Source organism: Carcharhinus amblyrhynchos, chromosome 4 (genome assembly GCF_965287045.1).
Source record: "Carcharhinus amblyrhynchos chromosome 4, sCarAmb.v2.hapA, whole genome shotgun sequence".
In the NCBI taxonomy this organism is placed as follows: domain Eukaryota; kingdom Metazoa; phylum Chordata; class Chondrichthyes; order Carcharhiniformes; family Carcharhinidae; genus Carcharhinus; species Carcharhinus amblyrhynchos.
The window spans coordinates 14513798-14536254 of record NC_137327.1 but is presented as its reverse complement, the minus strand read 5'-3'; the positions used below and the strand labels follow the sequence as shown (position 1 = coordinate 14536254).

The following is a 22457-nucleotide window of genomic DNA, read 5'->3' as shown; positions in this document are numbered from 1 at the left end:
GACCAGTATTTTAATCAGATAAGGTGATGACATTCCAGAGCACCCTGCCAACTGAATGAGGGATGGCTACATGTGGAATGCTGGTATAAAGTTTCCCTCAGGGACTAGACACAGTTGTTATATTTCACCGAATGAATAGGGAGCATTGTGGCCACACAGATAAATTTATTGTCCTTAGGGCGGATTTGATGGGGCCTCTGGTGTGAGGTATTGTGGAGGAGTACCTGTCAGAACCCAGGATGATGGACAGGGAGAGAAAAATCAGTTTTCACATTCAAAATTAGAGATATTGTGCAGGTATAAATATTTTTTCCCAGATGTACTCCTTTTCCATCAAATAAAATGGAAAGGATTCCTGTTTCTCTTTCTTGTTCAAGTCTGAATTCAATCCTGCCTAACTAAGCAGTATTGAGTCAAACAACTTGTTTGGCTAGAGACAAGGATATGACTCCAAGGACATGACTCCAAGGACACTGGGTCAATACGGTGACATTTGCCATTGCTTCTTTTACTTGGACTGCGTCAAAGATGGATCCGAGAGTGATTCTGGGTAAGTCTTTGTGTAATAATAATTCCACGTCAGCTTTGGATTTGAGAGGATTGCTTCGCTCAGTGGGTAAACATAGTGTGCTGCTCCGCGGTAAAAACTTGGGCTGTTCCCACTCCAAACCCTGTGTGCGCTGCTCACCCAAGGTTAGAGAGGAACCTCCAACACATCGCCTTGCTGCGACTGGGTGAGGGAGGGGGAGAACTTGCCATGGTCTCTGCTGTTGATTCATGTCTATTGCCCTCTGCAGGAGAATGCAATTTGGAGGACACAACAGAGGATGGCCAGGATCTGGAGAGTTAAATGCAGAGCAACAATGACTGACTTAAGGTAAGGAGGTGGAGCACCCTATACTGAAGTTTCCAGTTGCATTTTAGCAAATTCAGTGTGTTCCCCTGAACATGTTTTCATATTTTTGATGCTGAGCTCCAACTGGATCATTTCAAGAATAAAATGGGAAGTAGCATGATGTAACAAGTGATCAGCAGACATTTAAATCTCAGACCTGCATGTAGCTTCAATCTACTTGCCATAATACATACGTTTTGTACGTTCTCACTGAGGCTACTCGATTGAATTCCCCACAGGTGAAAAATATTTCATTTGAAGGCAGCGACTAACGTTATACTTTTTGCAGATCATATCTCCTGTGAGCTAAGCTTGAGGCTCTTCGGATCCTGCACTTGGCGTTTGTCCATAGACTAGAGTGTCTAACAGTTCGATTGGGAAAAGTACCGGATTAAACAGCTTGCAAGGAGTGAGAAATGGGAAGAACATTGCAATTTATTTTTAAACCACTACTTTCCCTTGATTTAGCAGATCCCACATATACTAATGAGCGACTGCGCATGGTTATTCTATAAGTGAATCTAAAAATGATGGTTCTAAAAGTGAATGGCCTCCTTCTGCACTGGAGGGATTCAATGAAAGACTCTGTGGATGGAATTTTTCTGTCCCGGGAATTGGGACACAGACCATGCAAAGCCCCTTGACCACGGGCAGGTTATTGCAACCTTGGGGCAAGTATGGTCGGAAAATCCTGCTCTATGATCCAATTGTGGTGGAGATTTGGTTCAGGTGTAATTTTAATTCAAATGTCTTTTATTAACCTATTAAACGCATTACAATTTGAACAACAAAGATAGACCAAAAGGGTTAGACTGGTGTGTAACCAGTTACTGAAAACTACTGCATTTAGGCCCCAAGTAATAACTCAGGAGGTTATAAAATTCATTCTTACCTCGATCTCTAATCTGTCTCTGTGAAAAATCCATCTTATTTTTGCTCATGATTTATTTTTATGTTAGTGAACTGGTGTCACTATACATCACCTGCTTTGTGCTGTTATTAATGTTATGTAAAACATTGTGTAAAATGGGGGCACTATTATAGACACAGAAATGTGTTTTGATGCAGAGAAAAGTGGGAGTCAATAGACACTTGACAATTTCTGCATTCCTCCAGTCTCGTAGAAAGCTTCGTAGGAGTCTGGATGAGGAATAGCTTTTTATTTTGTGACTGAGGCAGTTGGCGGGAGGAGAGAGGCAATGAAAGGAGAGAAAAAGAAAGGCATTGCGTTGTTGAATGTGATCAGCCAGTTTCAGGTCTCTTGTGATACGGCAATCTGGCGGATCCTGGATTCTTTCTCACAAACTCTAAGGGTGCTGTGTTTTAATGGTGGCTTTAACAAACGGACAGGGTGATAACGACACACAGCAGGGATCAATCTGCCTCCAAATATAGCACAGCAACAGATGGCAATGCTAACACCACGTTAACAACATTGCCCATTTTTTTTCAGTCATTCAGTAGATATAGCAGGGCCGATTAGACTACTAGCGACGCTAATATTTTCTGAACTCGGTCGAGTGATGAACTATCAGCAAAATAAAGTTTGACTTGGAAAAGGTTTACCTTGGTGTTTATGTTTTTTTTCTTCTGCAATGTGGCCACAGGCCATTAGGAAGCAGTTCAGTTTACAAATTTGCTTTCTATCCTATTTAGTGAAATTATAACAAATAACCAAGGCAGTTGGAGAACACAAATAGCCAGCTTTATGCAAATCAATCATCTTAATTGGTGCTATTAGTGCTTGACTATTTAAGTTCTACCAGATGATAGAACGCGTTCTAAGACAATCATTAAGTTGCTTTGTTGTCAGTGCAGCTATCATATGTACAGTAGTTGTGTGCACTCGCTCTGACCTCTCGAGAGTCACCAGCAAAGGTCAATTTGATTCGAAGATGACACTGACTGCACCGCCCCAGTTCGATTCCACGCAAAAATGCAGTGTCATTAACTTCGTGCACTATGCACTTGAGGTCACGGCTGCAGAGAGAAAAAAAGAAAACTTAATTCTGATTTGCTACATGGTCCTACAGTGTCAGTTTTCAGTGTGGTTCTCTGTGCAGTGAGCTGTCAGCATCCCCTCCAACGGCTATTAATCTTTTCCCTTAGCATTTTGGAGCCTGTATATCTCTGAAGGGCCCTTAAATGGTGAACTTTGATTTTCCTCAGGTTCCAGCACTGTTTCCCATCTTAATGCCAGAAAAGAACTTTTATTTTTTTCCATGAAACAGATGGAGATTTAGATAGTGACAATTCATCTGTTAGACACAAGATAGCTAGCGTTAGTTTTCCATATTGAGTCATGATGTGTATTGCATACGTTTGTTGCTCTCCAAAGACAACCCTTCTCCCCAGGCACTAAATATGAGCAGCATTTTTTAGATTCTTCACACAATGCATTTAACATAGCAATAGTGCTTGGAAAGATTTATTTCGAGCTTTTATTTTCATTCATACAAGTGTCGCCGTTGCTTTTTTTTTCCATTCCTGATACTTTTCCCAAGTATAGTCCGAATGCCTCCCGTATCGTGAGAAAATTTCAACAAAAAAATGTAACCTTCACTGTGAACTAAATTTCCTTTGCAACTTGCGTCAAAGGGGTATTTTTCTTTCCCAGAATTTAATTTTGGCAAAAGCAAGTTCTGGATTTTTTAAAAAGTATATAGACTGAATTAGTGCCAGCCGCAAATAAGACCCTGGGTCAAAGTCAGCCCTTAAAAATTAGCCCTTTAAATGATCAGGTTACTGCTGTTGAATATGACAGAGAGGAGATTTTTGAGGGTTAGAAAGATTCCACGGCAATAATATTGAGGGTGGTGAATGTGTGGAATTCACAAACGCAGAAAGTAGTTGAGGCCAAAATGTTGTCTGAAGAAATTAGACATAGCTTGTAGGGCTCAAGAGATCAAGGGATATGGGAGGAAGTGGGGATCAGGATATTGAATTCGATGATCAGCCATGATCAAAATGAATGGCAGGGTAGGCTCAAAGGGCAGAATGGCCTACTCCTGATTCTAGTTTCTATGTATCTAATACTATTTTGCCTTTTCCCCTGAAATCGCTGTGTTAGCGGGCATACGTAAAAAAAAGTATTTTCTTTTCCTTTCTACCTCCCCAGACAAATCTGTTCAATTATTCTTTTCTCTGAGGCATTGGGGCCAATTTACAACTTGCAGCTCAGGCCTGTATTTGGAATTCATAGAATCATAGAATCCTACAGTGCAGAAAGAGGCCCTTCAGCCCATCAAGTCTGCACCGACCACAATCCCACCCAGGCCCTATCCCCATATCCCTACATATTTTACCTACTAATCCCTCTAATCTACACATCTCAGGACACTAATGGGCAATTTTAGCATGGCCAATCAACCGAACCCGCACATCTTTGGACTGTTGGAGGAAACCGGAGCACACCCACGCCGACATGAGGAGAATGTGCAAATTCCACACAGACAGTGGCCCGAGCCAGGAATCGAACCCAGGTCCCTGGAGCTGTGAAGCAGCAATGCTAACCACCGTGCTACCTTGCCGCCCAGGCTGAAGTTATGGAAGCCACCTATTTTACACTTCAGTTCAAGCCTCACAACACCAAGAACCCAGATTCAATACTGGCCTTGGGTGACTGTGTGGTGCTTGCATGTTCTCCACGTGTCTGAGTGGGTTTCCTCTGGGTGCTCCGGTTTCCTCCCACACTCTAAAGATATGAAGGTTAAGTTGATTGGTCATGCTAAATTGCTCTTTGTGTTTGGGGGATTAGCAGCATAAATATGTGGGATTGTGGGGGTAGTGTTTGGGTGGGATTGTTGTCGGTGCTGGCTCAATGGGCCATATGGCCTCCTTCTGTACTGTAGAGATTCTGTAATTCTACGATTCTATCAATGGGAAACTTCACCTCCAAACTCTACCATGTTCCCACCAGAAGCTACACATATCTGCAGCACAGATGACTGCAGAAGCAAAATTTTCATACCCCCAGAATGCTCCAATGAAATAACAAAATACTTTAGATACCGGACTTCTGAATTAAAAACAGAAAATGCTGGATAAACTTGGCAGGATCCATGGAGAGAAAAGCAAAGGGCAGAACTCTCCAACTGTTCACCTCTGTGGGATCTTCTGTCCCGTCGACAGCGCACCCCCACCACGAGTTTTCTAGCAACGTGAGTGGAATCAACAGGAAATCTGGTGGAACCAGAAGATCCAGCCACCAGCCAATGGCACGTCACATCCCACCAAAACAAAGACGCCATGGGGAGGCCAGAGAATTCCACCCAGAGTTAACTACAGGTGTTGCCTGTCCTGCTGAGTTTATCCAGCATTTTCTGATTTTATGCCCTAATCAAAGATTGATTTTGGGGTGGCACAGTGGTTCGGACTGCTGCTTCACAGCGCCAGGGACCTGGGTTCGATTCCAGCCTTGGGTTACTGACCGTGAGGAGTTCTCACATCCTCCCCATGTGAGTGTGTGTTTCCTCTGGGTGCCCCGGTTTCCTCCCACACTCCAAAGATGTGTGGGTTAGGTTGATTGGCCATGCTAAATTCACACTTAGTGTTAGGGAGATTCACAGGGTAAATGTATGTGGTTACGGGAATAGGGCCTGGATGGGATTGTGGTTGATTCAGACTTGATGGGTTGAATGGCCTCCTTCAATACTGCAGGGAATCCATATTCTATGATGATTATTTCTTGACAAGTACTAACAATATAGTTATTTTATATGGGCATTATTGCAATACTGCATTTATTGCCCACTTCTAATTGCCCTGAGGAGGTGATGGCCTTCTCCTTAAACCACTTAAGTCCATGTGGTGTTTAAGTTTAAGTTTATTTATTAATGTCACAAGTAGGCTTACATTAACACAGCAATGAAGTTACTGTGAAAATCCCCTAGTCGCCTGTTTCAGGTACACTGAGGGAGAATTTAGCATGGTCAATTGACTTAACCTGCATGTCTTTCAGCCTGTGTAAGGAAATCTGAGCACCCAGAGGAAACCCATGCAGACATGGGGAGAACGTGCAGGCTCTGCGCAAACAGTGACCCAAGCCAGGAATCAAACCCGTGTCTTTGGCACTGTGAGTCAGCAGTGCTAACCACTGTGCCACTGGATTCCATTCACCTGATGAAGGAGCAGTACTCCAAAAGCTCGGGATTCCAAATAAACCTGTTGGACTTTAAGCTGGTGTTGTGAGATTTCTTACTAGGTACACATAGACAAGGCATCAGAGAGAGCACACAAACCTCCAAACACCTCGTCTATCAGACTTTTCTAGCACAACCTGCCCGACATGTGGCAGAGTTGATTGTGCATTGGACTTATCAGCCATCTTATAACACTGAAGTGGAAACAAGCCATCTGCCACCCAAAAGTATTGCCTAAGAAGAAGAAGAAAGTTATGTGGAGATTTAAAGATATTCACACAGTGCCGGTGAAAGAACAACATTATTATAAGGCCAAATCAGACTGCTGTGTTACTTGGAGAAATATTGATTTTATGTGACTAACCTCATTCTGGAGTTCAGGCTTTTCTGTTCAGACCCGTTCTCCCCATGAAAAGCTGCATGGTTTTATCCTGCCTGGCCATCTCCCAGTCCTCAACAAACCCCGAGCAAACAGACACGTTCCTATTTCTGCTCTCCTCTTTGGACTGCTAGCAAATGAAGATTATTGAACGAGAAGTCCATTATTGCTTTTCCCATGTTTACCCATGTCTGCTATTCCGTTGCCTGAAGACAGGTTCAACGTTCTGAAAAAGTGATAAGCTGATGTAGCAAAAGCCCAGACCCAGTTTAAAGACAATTTTGTTGAGCCGAGACAAGAATCATTACTCTTGGGTGAGATGTTAAACGGAGGACCTGTCTGTCCTCTCCAGGAGATATAAAAAACTCACTGCCATTATTGAAAGGAGAGTTGAACCCCAATCAATATTTATCCCTTAACCAGCACTATTATAAAGCAGATTAACATGTCATTATCACATTGCTATTTGCAAGAGCTTGCTGTGTGCAAAATGGCTGCCATTGTTGCTACACAACTACAGAGACTAGACTCCAAAAATACTTCATTGGCTGGAAAACACTTTAGAACATTCTGAGATTATGCAAGATGCTGACATAACTCCAAGTCCTCAACTAAATTTTGTTTTTTGGACATGTCTGGGTGGCACGATGGCACAGTGGTTAGCACAGCTGCCTCACAGTGCCAGGGACCTGAGTTCGCTTCTTGGCTTGGGTCACTGGTTGTGCGAGTCTGCAGGTTTTCCCCATGTGGGTTTCCTCCAGGTGGTCCAGTTTCCTTCCACAGACCCAAAAGACGTGCTGGTTAGATGCATTGGCCATGCTAACTTCTCCCTCAGTGTACCCAAACAGGCGCTGGATTGTGGCAACCAGGGGATTTTCACAGCAACTTCATTGCAGTATTAATGTGAGCCTATTTGTCCCACTAATAAATAAATGTAAACTTAATAACGTGAATCTTCCCATTCCGCTCACCACAGGAATTGCAGTGAGTGAGGGGAGGGCCATGCAAAGGTCCATTGATCTCAGGCAGGATTCTCCGGTTTTGGGGTGATCACAGGTCGGGAAATGCTTGCCCAAGGTGTTTGGTTTTTGAATGTACAGATCAAGGATATTGAACCAGTACCATGATATTAAGCCGTGTTTCTCCCTGCACCAGTACAGGGATAATTACTTGCCAATTTTGACTCGTTTTAATTTGTTTTTGGCCTTCGAGTCCTGTGAATACCTCTTGCATGACAGCAGTTCACAGCTGTAATGGGGACAGGAGATTTAATGCTTTCAGGTGTTTTACACACTGAAATGGAGGGTGTTGGCGTTCATTTGCAAGTCTCTGATACCAACTGGGCCAAGTTTGCCTTTGCCCAATAGTTTTGGACACTCTCTAAATGCTATTTAACACTTGTTGGAAGTATGCACTAGACACTACAGCAGAGGAGCTAAAACAAAGCTTGCCATTCAGGGAGAAAGTCTTGTCCTCAAGCATGGCTGAATGGACTTTTGCCCCCAGCCTCATTCTCAGCACTACTAACCCCAGTGTACCCTTTCTACAACATTATGGCTGAAATAGAATGTATATACAGTTTGATGAAACAAGGTAGTTAACGTTATGCAGCACGGTGGCACAGTGGTTAACACTGCTGTCTCATATTGCCAGGGACCCGGATTCAACTCTGGCCTTGGGTGACTGTCTGTGTGGAGTTTCCACATTCTCCCTGTGTCTGCATGGGTTTCCTCCCACAGTCCAAAGATGTGCGTAATAGGATGATTAGCCATGCTAAAATTGAGCTTTAGTGCAAGGGCAAATACATGGGGTTACGGGGATAGGTGGAATTGTATTCAGTATTGGCTCGATGGCCTGTTTGGCCTCCTTCTGCACTGTAGGGATTCAATGATTGACAGAACTATAAGCAAGTTCTCTCCCCACTGGAGTAAGAAACATGAAAACAGGAGTAGACCAGACAGCCCTGAGTCTGTTTTATCAATCTGCTGGATTGGCCTATTTCTCAGCTCCACCTACTTAACATGAAGCCATAAATCTTAACACTCTTGCCTAACAAAATCTATTCATCTTTGCATGGAAAATTCCAATTGCTTCCATAGACTGTTCTCCCTAAAGTCTGCACCAATACTCCGATAGAGCATCTTATCCCCATAACCCCACGTATTTATCCTGCTAATCCCCCCAACTCACACATCTTGGGACGTGATGGCACAGTGGTTAGCATTGCTGCCTCATAGTGCCAGGAACCTAGGTTTGATTCCTGGCTTGGGTCATTGTGGAGTCTGCACAGAGAGAGCTCCAGATGTCCACTTCCCTTTGTGTGAACTAATGCTTTCTGATATGTCATTAGACAACCTTGCTTTAATTTTAAGGTTATTCTTCCACCAGAGGGAATACTTTGTCTCTATTTACCCCACCAACTGCATTATTCATCTTGAACACCTCAATTAAACCACCCCTTGACTGTTTTACATTCAAGAGAACATACTCCTGTTTATGGAATATATTTCATGGTATCCTGAATGGGGATAGTGCAGATAATAAGATGCTCTGTCGGGGAGCCGGTCAGATTCAATGGGCTAAATGGCCTTTTTCTGCACTGAAGGGATTCTATGATTCTATGATTCAATCTATGTTCATGATTTGGATGAAGGAATTGAATGCAATATCTCTAAATTTACAGACAACGCTAAGCTGGGTGGCAGTGTGTGCTGTGAGAAGGATGCTAAAAGACTGCAGGGTGACTTGGTCAGGCTGACTGAATGGGCAAATACTTGGCAAATACAATATAATGTAGATAAATGCAAGGTTGTCCACTTTGGTGGCAAAACCAGGACGGGAGATTATTATGAGAACGGTGGCAGTTTAGGAAAAGGGGAAGTGCAGCATGACCTGGTTGTCATGGTGGAAGAGTCGCTGAAGGTTGGCATGCAGGTACAGAAGGTGGCGAGGAAAGCTGATGGCATGCTGGCCTTCATGGCAAGAGGATTTGACTATAGGAATGGGGATATCTTGCTGCAGTTACACAGGGCCTTGGTGATGCCACACCTTGAGTATTATGCGCACTTTTGGTCTCCTAGTCTGAAGGAGGACATTCTTGCTATTGAGGGAGTCCAGCGAAGGTTCACCAGACTGATTCCCGGAACGGCAGGACTGACATATGAAGAGAGGCTGAATCAACTGGACTTGTACCCACTGGAATTTAGAAGAATGAGAGGGAATCGCATCGAAACATATAAAATCCTGATAGGACTGGTCAGGATAGATGCGGGAAGAATGTTCCTGATGTTGGGGAAGTCCAGAACTAGGGGTCACAGTCGAAGAATAAGGGATAAGCCATTCAGGACTGAGATGAGGAAGAATTTTACTGAGAGAGTTGTGAACCTGTGAAATTCTCTACCACAGAGAGCTGTTTGGGCCAATTCATTGGATATGTTCAAGAGGGAGCTGGATGTGGCCCTTGTGGCTGAAGTATCAAAGGGAATGGAGAGAAAGTGGGAGTGGGGTACTGAAAGTGTTTGATCAGCTATGATCATATTAAATGGTGGTGCAGGCTCGAAGGGCCGAATGGCCTACTCCTACACCTATTTTCTATACTTCTGTGTTCTATGTTTCTGTGTTGCTGTTCATACAGCAACTCAATCTAGAGTGACATTCAAAATAAGAATACATGGGAATCCATGCAACTTTGAACAAAAATAATACAAATCTTTTGTTCTCAAACACCAAACTGAATACTGGACAATGCCAAATGGATGTCCCTATTTAACAGACACACACCCTTTTGCCTAACAGATGTTATTCATTTTATATTTGTTGGCTTTTTCATCACATTCTTACACACTTCTAAAATTGAAACAAATAAAATTTCAAATATGCCACTTTTTGCTGCATTTGAGTGTTTGGGAAAACAATTGAGTGTTTGGGGAAAAAAACACACATTGAAGCTTTGATTCTTGCACTCTTCGGAACACTTCTCAACAATATCAATATAAGGAAAAAACAACAATTTATACTGCATGAGAAGAGAGTACTGATCGGTTGGCAAGAGGATTCTGATTGATAGAAGTATTGCCATGGAGAATACAGGAGTTGGTGGTGACTGACAAGTAACTGCCAAGCGTTGCTTGAAATTTAAATCAGGCACATTGACCCTGGCTGCTTGAGTTAAATTTCAATTAATGCTTGGCAGTTATCTGTCAGTCATTATCAACTGGTGCATTTTTCATGGCAGTACCTTTACCACTCAGAATCCTCTTGCCAACCAATATATAGTATAAATTGTACTCTTGAGAAATGTCTTGATGAGGGGGTTGGTTTAGCTCAGTTGGCTGGACAGCTGGTTAGTGATGCCGACAGTATGGGTTCAATTCCCGTACCAGCTAAGCTTATTCATGAAGGTCCTTCTTCTCAACCTTATCCCTCACCTGAGATGTAGTACTCCTCAGGCTAAAGCACCACCAGTCTGCTCCTTGAGGGGCGAACAGCCTGTGGTAATCTGGGACTATAGTGATGTTACCTGATGAGTGCAAGATGCAGAGTTTTGACATGTCCCTTTATTCAGCAATAAATAATTTATATTATTCTGTAGCATCAGTTCAACTCCTTCTTTTACCCTTCTCATCAGTATTTTCTATTTTTATTTCAGATTTTCAACTTGTGTGAGATTATTTCTTTTTCCTTTTTCCTCTCCTGAAAGGGTTTCACTTTACAATGTATAGACTCACTGGTGGAATTTAATACAGTTCTAGACACTGGCCAAGACTTATGTTGAATCCCCAAAGGTTATCCTTCACCTGTCCACTTAAGTGTGCAATTGCTGGTTGTGCGCAAGATTCCCTTTATGGTTTTGATGGGATTTTTGACACTGAACCTTCTCAAGCTTGGTTCTAGGCAGGTGTTTGGGTCTGAATTGAATTCCACCAGTGGACCTATATATAGTGGAATGCAGCCTGTGTGGAGAGATAAAAGGAAAAAGTTAAAATAAACCTGAACCTGCTGGAAATCTGATATTAAAAAGAGAACATATTGGGAAATGCTGATGAGGAAAGGGAAGGAAAAAAGGAATAGCAAAGAGTATCATAACTATAGAATACTCCAGCAAGGAAGGAGGCCTGTTTGGCCCATTGTGTCTGCACCGACCACAGTTCCACCCTGGCCCTATCCCTATAACTTTATGCAGTTATCCTAGCAGATCTCCCTGACACTCAGGGCAATTTAGCAGGGGCAAGCCACCTAACTCGCACATCTTTGGACTGTGAGAGGAAACCAGAGTACCTGAAGGAAACCCACGCAGAGATGAGGAGAACTGACAGTGACCCAAGCCAGGAATCAAAGCTGCTGTGAAGCAGCAGTGCTAACCGCCTCACATGCCACTATGCCACTCCAATAAACATCATACTAGGTGTAGTCACTGCCATGATGCAGACAAAATGGGACTGTCATAATGACCAGGGTGGAAGTGTCAATAACAAGGAGGCACAGGTTCAAGATGAGAGGGGAAAGTTTCAGGGAGATGAGCCGGCAAAGTTTTTCATGAAGAGAGTGATGGGTGCCTGGAATGCGCTGCCAGGGGAGGTGGTGAAAGCAGACACATTAGCAACACTTAAGAAGCATCGGGATGGGCACATGAATAGGGAGGGAATAGGGGGATGTGGAACAACTAAGGGCAGAAGGTTTTCATTTTAGTTTAGTTACAGCATCATGATCGGCACTGACTTGGAAGGCCGAAGGGCCTGTTCCTGTGCTGTATTTTTCTTTGTTCTTTGTTCTAAATGTACCAGCCAATTTGTACACTGCAAGGTTCCACAGAAAGCAGATGAGATGGATGAGGCATTAAAGTGGCACAGTGGTTAGCACTGCTGCCTCACAGTGCCTGGGACCTGGGATCAATTCTGGCCTTGGATCACTGTCTGTGTGGAGTTTGTGCATTCTCCCCATGTCTGCATGGGCTTCCTCCTGGTGCTCCGGTTTCCTCCCACAGTCCAAAGATGTGTGTGTTAGGTTGTTTGGCCATGCTAAATTGACCCTTGTGTCAAGGGGCTTAGCAGGGTAAATATGTGGGGTTATGGGATTAGGGCCTGGTGGGATTGTGGTCAGTGCTGACTTGATGGGCTGAATGGCCTCCTTCTGCACTGTAGCGATTCTATGATACAGTTGACTGTCATTTCCTGTGGGGACATCGGCTCAGAGTGAGATACTTGAATAAAAGAGAGATGGAAAGGATAAAAGAAATTTCAAAAGCTTATTCACCAGTCTGGATTTGCCCTTTCCTGCCTCTTACCCTGTAACACCAACAAACGTTTCCTTACCATTCAATGATGATGAAATGAAGTCGATTTTGCTTTTACAAAGCTAGCCACAATGGTTATCCGTGTCAAAAAAGAAAAAATAAGTAGAACTTTGAAGCCAAAAGGCATTGAACAGTCTGGATTCAGAAAGGAGTTAAAGAAAGTTGCACTAATAATTTACAGATACTATTTATGAGAATGCACATTCGGTGCTTTGCAAAAAAATAAATCTATTCCACACCATGCTTGAACAAAGTTTTTTTTAGGTCTAAAATATTTCCCATTAATATTTGCAACATGCATGCTTGGCTTACTGCCTGTCAGCTAAACATCATCTTCAGTGTGGAGGTATGCATAATTCTAATTGCTTGCAGTGAGATGGTATAGATTTGAGTAACGCAAACACAGCCTTATAATGCACTGGGACAAAATCCCTATGGGGTGCCTACCAATGCATGGTGACAGAGTGGTTAGCACTGTGGCCTCACAACAACAGGGGCTTAGGTTCAATTTCAGCCTCAGATGACTGCCTATGGAGTTTGCACATTCTTCCCGTGTCTGTGTGTGTCCTCCAGGTGCTCCAGTTTTCCCACACAGTTCAAAGATGCTCAGGTTAGAGGAATTGCTCATGCTAAATTGTCCCTCAGTGTCCCAAGATGTGTGGATTGAATTTAGGTTTATTTATTGATGTCACAAGTAGGCTTACTTTAAAACTGCAATGAAGTTACTGTGAAAATCCCCGAGTCGCCACACTCCGGCACCTGTTTAGGTACTCTGAGGGAGAATTTAGCACAGCCAATGCACCTAACTCGCATATATTTGGGACTGTGGGAGGAAACTCGAGCACCTGAGGAAACCCACACAGACATGGGGAGAACGTGCAGACTCCACACAGACCCAAGCTGGGAATTGAGCCCGGGTCCCTGGCATTTTGAGGCAGCAATGCTAAGCACCGTGCTACCATGCCAGTGTCCCAAAATATGTGGGTTAGGGGGATTAGTGGGGTAAATATGTAGGGTTACGGGGATAGGATGCTCTACCAGAGGGTTGGTGCAGACTTAATGGACTGAATGGTCTCCTTACGCCCTGTAGCAATTCTATGACAATATCAAAAATGGCCAACCAACAAACAGCGTTGAACCAACAAACAGGTTCTTTTATTACCCCAGAGAACCAATCAGTCAATTTAGGAAAGAAGAGATAAATGAGGAAGACCTAAAAGTTTGGACTTACTAAATGATTGTGAATGCTCAAACTCTGAATAACTGTTCAGAAGCAATAAAGATGCTCAAATTTATACACCCACTAAGTTATATAAATTGCCTTACATTTTGACCCTCTGGGCTTGTCAAAAAAGCAGTAAGAATTTGCTCACAGGCTCTGCTGTGTCAACCTGGCTCTAGTCCTGTTTGTATCTATGAATGCCGTTTGATTTTATATGAATCATTGGATAGATAAACTTTGAAAATTACAACAACATAAATATTTTTAAAGAACCTCATACCTGATGAAACATTCTTTCCTGTCGAATATTTTATTTTAATACTCCTCTATTTGATCTCAGTTCAGAGAGCATGTTGACCTCCATAAATGTTACCCATGTGTCTCTTCTAGATGACAAGCCAGGGAGGTACCAGGCATTCCAGCAGCATGTAAAGTGAGCTCTGACTCCACCCTGACTCAGCTGTGGCCAGTGAAATGCATCCTTTAGAATAGGCTAGTGGGTATGTTACTGGATTGATAATCCAGACAGCATGAGTTCACTATCCCTTGATAGCAGCTTGTGCATTTGAGTTGCATTTCTCAAACAGATTGCTGTTTAAAAACTTGACTGGCTTAGGGGAGGAAACCTGCTGTCATTACCCAGTCTGGTCTAAACATGACTCTGGTTACACTAAAAAAAATGTGTTTGATACTTGATTGTATCTGCTGAAGTAGACACTCAGGTTACATAGAATCACGGGGAGTGATCTTACCAGCGTCCACTCTACGCTCCCGCTGCTGCGAGGTCGGAGAATTTGGTGGCCAACCAAATCTCCATTCACTGTGGCTGGATGGTAAAATCTCACTGGCGTGAACAGTGGTAAGATTCCAGCAATAGAATCCCTACAGCACAGAAAAGGTGTCCATTCAGCCCATCAAATCTGCACTGACAACAATCCCACCCATGCTCTATCCCCATAATCGCACATATTTACCCTGCTAGTCTTACTGACACTGGGGACAATATAGCAAGGCTAATCGACCTAACCCGCACATCTTTGGACTGTGCAAGGAAACCGGAGTACTCGGAGGAAACGCATGGAGACACTGGGAGAATGTGCAAACTTCACACAGACAGTCACCCAAGGCTGGAATTGAATCTGAGTCCCTGGCACTGTGAAGCAGCAGTGCCAATCACTGTGGCATCATGCCACTCCCTTTTAACAGCGTGGTGTAGGAAAATGCTCCATAATCATTAGGTCAGGCCATTGTCACACTGACATAGTTATACACACAAAACTTAAGGAAAAATGAACATGTTAAACATCAAAAGCAACATAAAGAATGGACATTCTGCCTTGTAACAAGATGGAGTCAAGGGAGGGTCAGGTGACCTCTCCCCTTACCAATATAAGGAAGTTGCCCAAGGCTGGTAATCTGTTTGTCTGGTCAGGACAAAAATGACCTTTACAGGACATACCATTGAGAATGACATTAAAATACAGCAGGTCTTTCCTGTGGAGTTCACAGCTGCTGTTGTCCAACACCTACAGAAGCTAGTGCATAATGACCCCACAGACTTACTGGCTGCAGAGTGGAATTCCACAGAATGGGTCTGAGAAAGACCCCTGCTATCAGAAGGAGATGCAAATGGCCAAGTTTCAAACCCCACGCCCACATCATTGGGGACATTTGTGTGGACTATGGAAACACCAGCAGTACTCCCAGAAACGAGCAAAGAATCACTTTTCTTTCATTCACTGATGTCTGTGTCATGTCAGATGGCATTTAAAAGTCAACCACATTGCTGTGGATCATGTGAAGGCCAGGCCAGGTGAGGATGGCAGATTTCCTTCCCTAACGTGAACCAGATGGTTTTTTTTTACAACAATTAACAATGGTTTTGTGGTCATCATTAGATTTTTAATTCCACATATTTATTGAATTCAAATTGAGTCGAAAGATGTGTGGGTTAGGTTGATTGGCCATGATAAATTGACCCTAGTGTCAGGGGATTAGCAGGGTAAATATGTGGGGTTACGAGAATAGGGCCTGGGTGAGTTGTGGTCGGTGCAGACTTGATGGGCTGAATGGCCTCCAAATGGCATTGGAGGGATTCTATTCTACGAATTCAAATTTGACCACTTGCTATGGTGGGGTGTGAAGCTTTGACCCCACCTTGGATTACTAATCCAGTGACAATGCCACTTCCCCTAATTTAATAAGTTATATTTTGAGAGCAGCCTCATGTCAATCAGTCAGTCAGTCTGGGAGTCAAGGAGATGACAGAGGAAGGAGATCGGCCCAGCAAAGGAAGAAAGCTGCTTAGAATTCCCTAACAGGCAGAGAAGTGGGGTTAGCCATTTACCTAAAGAACCAAGCCAGATCTTCATTACAGTAGCTTGACTGTATCTTGGTTGGAACAAAGCTATAAAGTTGTTGTTGCAAGGAATAAGTCACGACAGATTCATTAGCAGAAACTTCCAACTTCCATCTCCTCAGTGAACCAAAAGAGAACCATCAGGTGTGTACGATTTTCAGCTTCCACCTTGAAGGACACAAGTATAAAACAATCCCAGCTTTCTGTGTTCACACAAGTTACAATATAAATGCAAGGTTTTTCTTTACAGTCGAGGGATCTGAGCATTGTTTCACCACCCTGATCAATGAATAGTTTTTCACTTCCCTGGGCTGGGGTTTGGAAAGGAAACCAACAAGAGAAGAAAATAGGATCGTTAAAAGTTTATTTATTTATTAGTGTTAAATAGGCTTACATTCGCACTGCAATGAAGTTACTGTGAAAATGCCCTAGTCGCCACACTCCTGTGCCTGTTCGGATACACTGAGGGAGAATTTAGCACAGCCAATGCATCTAACCAGCACGTTTTTTTGGACTGTGGGAGGAAACCAAAGCACCCAGAGGAAACCCATGCAGACATGGGGAGAATGTGCAGATTCTGCACAGACAGTAACCCAACCGGGAATTGAACCTGGGGGTCCCTAGTGCTGTGAGGCAGCAGTGCTAACCATTGTGCCACCTTGCAACCAAAATGGAAGTTAGAAAATAAAATTAAAGATATGTATTATTTCCAGTTCATTAACCTTTACCAAAAAGAATTGTCAAAGCAGATGTGAAACACAGAAATATTTTTTGGTTGAAAATGGCTGTAGGCACAAAACGCAGAAAGAGAACCTTTCACTCCCACTTCAAATTATAATCAACTCAGAGGAATTTATAAGTCCTAAATAGTTCAGCACATGTGCGTTGTACTTTTGTACACTATAAACCCTTCCATTTTGTCTGAAGACATTTCTTTTTTCTCAATGGACTCTTTTACTCTTAATTATAGCATGGAAAAAGGAACCTGTCCAAAGTGGGTTTGATTTGTTCCTATTTATAAATCACCAGCACATTTTCATTTATAGAAATAAAATGTGTTTTGTTGGAACTAAATAAAGAGGCAGTTTTTTTAACAAAAAATGTTAACGTGTTGTGGATTGTTTTAGCTCAATTATGTAGCAATTTACAGGGCACATTTTGTAAACGTTGGAATGTGTATTGTAAATTTGATAGTTGATAAAGTTTCAGTAATATAGTTGAGGTAGAGCAGTGATAGCACCTCTTATAGTGGAGTTCCACATAGTTTTCATGCCAGCTTTCAAGCTACATTGTTTGGTTATGTCATTTTCACTGAGCATCTGAAAACAACAAGAGCTTTTCATAGTATGGAATCATGGCACTGATGTCACAATCGTATCTCAATAAAATTTAATGCTGATCTGCACAAAATTGGCACAAGTAAAGCTCATCAGATGCCGGCATCGTGGGTGAGTGTAACATTACAGAAAAGTTTACTTCTTAGTAGGCTTACATTTCAGAGGACAGTTTAGAGCCAACCATAGGTCTGGACTCACATGTAGGACAAATCTTGTTTAAGTTTATTTATTAGTGTCACAACTAGGCTTGCAGTAATACTGCAACAAACTTATTGTGAAAATTATTTGCCACACTCCTGTGTCTGTTCAGGTACACTAGGGAGAATTTAGCATGGGCAATGCACTTAACCAGCATGTCTTTCGGACTGTGGGAGAAATCCAGAGCACCCGAAGGAAACCCAGCAGACAACGCACAAACTCTGACCAAAACCGGGAATCGAACCCAGGTCCCCAGCGGCTATGAGAAGGCAGTGCTAACTACTGTGCCACCCTGCTGCCCATTTGTTTATTACACTAGTTCATTGTGTGTAGTCTGTCTTTACATTGTTCTTCACCACATCCACTCAATAAATCTCAGTACTGCAATCTTCCATACGTATTATGGTTAGACAGGGTAGATTCAGAAAGATTGTTCCCAATTGTGGGGAGTCCAGAATTAGTAGTCATAGTTTGAGGATAAGGGATAAGCCTTTCAGAACTGAGGCAAGGAGAAATTCCTTCATCCAGAAGGTGCCAAATGTATGGAATTCACTACCACAGAATGTAGTTGAGGCCAAAACACTATCTGATTTCAAGCAGAAGTTAGATATAACTCTTGGGGCTAAAGAGATCAAGGGATATGGGAGGAAGGGGGGATCAGGATATTGAATTTGATGATCAGCCATGATTAAAATGAATGGTGGAGCAGGCTCAAAAGGTCAAATGGCCTACTTCTGCTTCTAGTTTCTATGCTTCTATGTTTCTATTATGCACTGAGCTTCTGAAGTCTTGCAATGCACTGAATTGGAAATTCAGGTTATTCTCCTCAGATCTGCCAGTCAGCCAGCCCACTTTGGTCAGAATTTTATAGAGTGACTGTGGCCCCATTCATCAGCCGGAATGTCAGTGGTGACCCCAAATCAGCCAATCCATGGAAGCCCCAACTGCATTTTATGTTCATCAGGCAGTTAACAACCTGCACTGGGGGCTTCCACCTCTTTAAGTGATGAGGTCATGTCCCCATGACCCGCTGGCCAACCGGAGGGCGAGCAACTTTTCAGTCCCAGTTATGCCACCAGGAGCAGTGGCCATTGCCAGAAGTGCAGCAGGTTTGGAATGGCCACAATGGAGCTAAACTGAGTTGGACTTGTTGGTGACAATCATGCAGGTGCTGGGAAGGGGTGGGGTCAGTCATTTGTGAGGCCAAGGGGAAATCTTTCTATTGGTCCTTGCAACCTGGAGGCAGGGGGTCTCCAATGGGCCACAGGGCATCCAATCAGGAAGCCAACCTCTCCCTAAACCCTAAAGGGGGCCGCCAGGGTATAACTAGTGATCTCCTCACATGGCAAAGAAGTGGCCATTAATTGGCCATGTAAAGGCTTCCATTGGCTGAAGCCAGAAGTGCAACAGTATTAGTAAAATGCCAGTGGTTATGGGAAGGTGGTGGTGATTTTAACCCCCTATCCCCTTGCAATGTCCAGCATGATTCCTGGGGCTGGGTAAAATCATGGTCCCCATCTCAGTCATCTCAGTCTCACTATCCTAGCCTTCAGTCTGTGTATCCCATCTTTCCCCTCCAACTTTGGAGGTAGATTCTTTAGCTATTAGTCCAACTCTTTGAAAGCTCCTCATGAAATATTCATGCCTTCTTATGCTGAGAGAAGTTTTTGAGTTCATGCATTGGATCATCACTCCTAACACTTACGCACAACCTGTTGTTGGTTTTTTCAAAGTGTTGAATATGATAAGGAGGCTGTACAAACACCAGTTGGTTTTATCGTGTGGTTTTGATGTATACCAATGTAACCATGGGAAAACAACAGTATATTACAGCTTAGTAATATAACCAGAATATAAAAGTAGGGAGGTCTTGCTGCGGCTGTATAGGGCATTGGTGAGGCCGCAGCTGGAGTACTGTGTGCAGTTTTGGGCGCCGTACTTACGCAAGGATATTTTGGCCTTGGAGGGAGTGCAGAGGAGGTTTACTAGGCTGATGCCGGAGTTGAGGGGGTTGAGCTATGAGAAGAGGCTGAATAAACTAGGCTTGTACTCGTTAGAGTTTAGAAGAATGAGGGGAGATCTCATTGAGACATATAAGATGATGAATGGGATGGATAGGATAGAGGTGGAGAGACTCTTCCCGCTCAGAAAGGATAATAGGACTAGGGGGCACAGCCTCAAGATAAAGGGGGGGCGGTTTAGAACGGAGTTGAAGAGGAACTTCTTCACTCAAAGGGTGGTGAATCTCTGGAATTCTCTGCCCGTTGAAGTGGTGGAGGCTACCTCGCTAAATATTTTTAAGACGCGGGTTGATGGGTTTTTGATAAGCGAGGAGATTAAGGGTTATGGGGAGAGGGCGGGAATGTGGAACTGAGCCATGACAGATCAGCCATGATCTTATTGAATGGCGGGGCAGGCTCGAAGGGATAGATGGCCTACTCCTGCTCCTATTTCTTATGTTCTTATGTTATTAATATAGTCAATACTAGATAACTTCCAGGTTTAATACTAGACAGTACTGAGATCAGCAGAGGCAAAGGTAAGAATGATACAAGGGTCCTCATGGCTAATAAGTTAGCCTTTTCATTCTTAATCATCCCTACCAACCTTCAATTGCCTATGTTTGTGACCTTGATTAAGTGGTCTTCTTCATGTATGAGCTTACAAAAAAAATGTTAACCAGCTATTTGGCTGTAGAGGGCCTTACAACCCAGTATGATTCTATCCCTACCCAGTTTCCTAGCAGAGATCACAAGTAAAAGGGCACCGGGCTGAATTGTTTTCCTGCTTTGTCCAGCATCAATAAGGTCAACTGTAGAATCTTAACTAAGATAAAAGCAAAATACTGCAGATGCTGGGATCTGAAAGAGAAACAGAAAATGCTGGAAAATCTCAGCAGCTCTGATAACATCTGCTATCTGCTCTGACATGGGGTCATCAAGACTCGAGACATTGGCTTTATTCCCTCCCTACAGATGCTGTCAGACCTGCTGACATTGCCAGCATTTTCTGTTTTTGTTGTAGAATCTTAATTGCTGCTTCCTGAATGCCCAGCATATACTGGAGATCACAGAGCCTTCTCATCTACCAGTTATTTCCGTTTCAGTTTTGAAAGAACAAAGCCCTTACTGCAATCGAAGACGGGATTGATGCAATAATTAATTTCGGGCAGGATTTTATGGCCTCGCTCATCCCAAGACCATAAAATCCTGCCCGTGGTCAATGGACCTTCCCATTGTCCACCACTCATCCACTCCGATTCCCGCGGCAGGCGGGCCGGTAAAATTCTGGCCAAAATCTCAGCACGTATTCTGTGTAAGGGTTCATTTGGATAGCAGGACTTTTGTTGGGAGCTTTACTTACTTTACATGATATTTTCTTAGTAACATCAGGCTGCATTTATATCACATTTGTCATGTGTCCATCTCATGATTAATACAAAGCAATCTAGAAACTGTAGAGAAATATGAGTTTATTAAATAACCGATATCATTCCTGCAGTGCATTTTCTGCTTGCATGGTATTTTTAGAAAGATAATTTTATCTATTTTCCTTGCTTAGCATCTGGGGAAGCTCATACATGTTCACCAGTTGTCAACCTCTTCTCGTTGCTCACACTGTCACTTACTCCTCCTCCCCATCCCTGTTGCCTTCAAAGTTAGCTTGCGCCTTACTCCATGTTGACGCATTGTCAGAAATCTAAAAGAAGCCTGGTGACTGGAAGAGGTTTGCTCCTAATAGGCCAATTAGTTTTCATTCAGCAATCATATGCCATCTGTCACTAGTGGATTGCCTTTGCACATTGCTGGTTCTTGGTTCTGTCTCGCAGGAGGTATGTGTTGAATGTCTCCTGTCACCTCATTAATGCCCACCGTGTAAAATATTGGTGCCCGTGGGAGATTCCGTGGAATCTATGGAGACTAATCTTTCTGTGCGCTCACTGTCAGTAAGTCTATACCTCAGCAAATTCTTGTCTTGTCTCTTTTCATTAACACCATTCCTCTCGACCCAAGCTATATTGATCCCATCTGGTGTTGTCAAAAAATGTTATTTATTAAAGCCTGAGAAACATTCTCAGCAGGCTAATACTTATTGGTAAATAGCTGCAGATCTTATGAAACAACAATCAGATGATAAGCTAATTAAAGGTTATGAATGTCCTGTAAAATCTTTCTGTTTTAATGAAAATGGTGTTTTCCTCAAAAGGAATTTTCTGGAAACAGTCATGTTGACTGAAGCATTTCTATTCTTGGGTCTCTCTGTCTTGGCTACCTGTTTGAACTATTCATGAACAAATGGGACCACCAAACTGTGGAGTCCTCTCTCTGTGGGGCAAGAACTCACTTCAATCCCAATCAGCATGTTCCTAAGTAATACCTTACTTAGTCCCAGTTTACAGGCCAGTTTTAATTGATCTGAAGTGATTGGTTTTGCCTAATTTCCAACCCAGATTTGGCTGCAAATGCATGGCAGAAGCCGGAGGCCTGAAGCTGACCTCCAAAATTGGTTCCCTGGATTGACTGTAACACCAAAGCACGGACTCGAAGGGCTGAATGGACTGTACCCATTCAATGGCAATTTATAGGCAAGTTGTTAGCACCTGTTGCCTCCTCCAGAGGTAGCTCACTCAATGT

At 43.1% G+C, this 22457-nt stretch overlaps 1 long non-coding RNA gene across 1 annotated transcript in view; it reads left to right on the top strand.

Annotated features, from left to right (window-relative positions):
* The first annotated feature begins 795 nt into the window (after positions 1-795).
* Positions 796-22457, top strand: part of LOC145342514 (uncharacterized) — a 90196-nt gene continuing 68534 nt past the window's right edge. Inside the window, exon 1 of the long non-coding RNA XR_013886549.1 lies at positions 796-877. This is a non-coding gene — a long non-coding RNA (uncharacterized LOC145342514). The remainder of the gene's footprint in view (positions 878-22457) is intronic.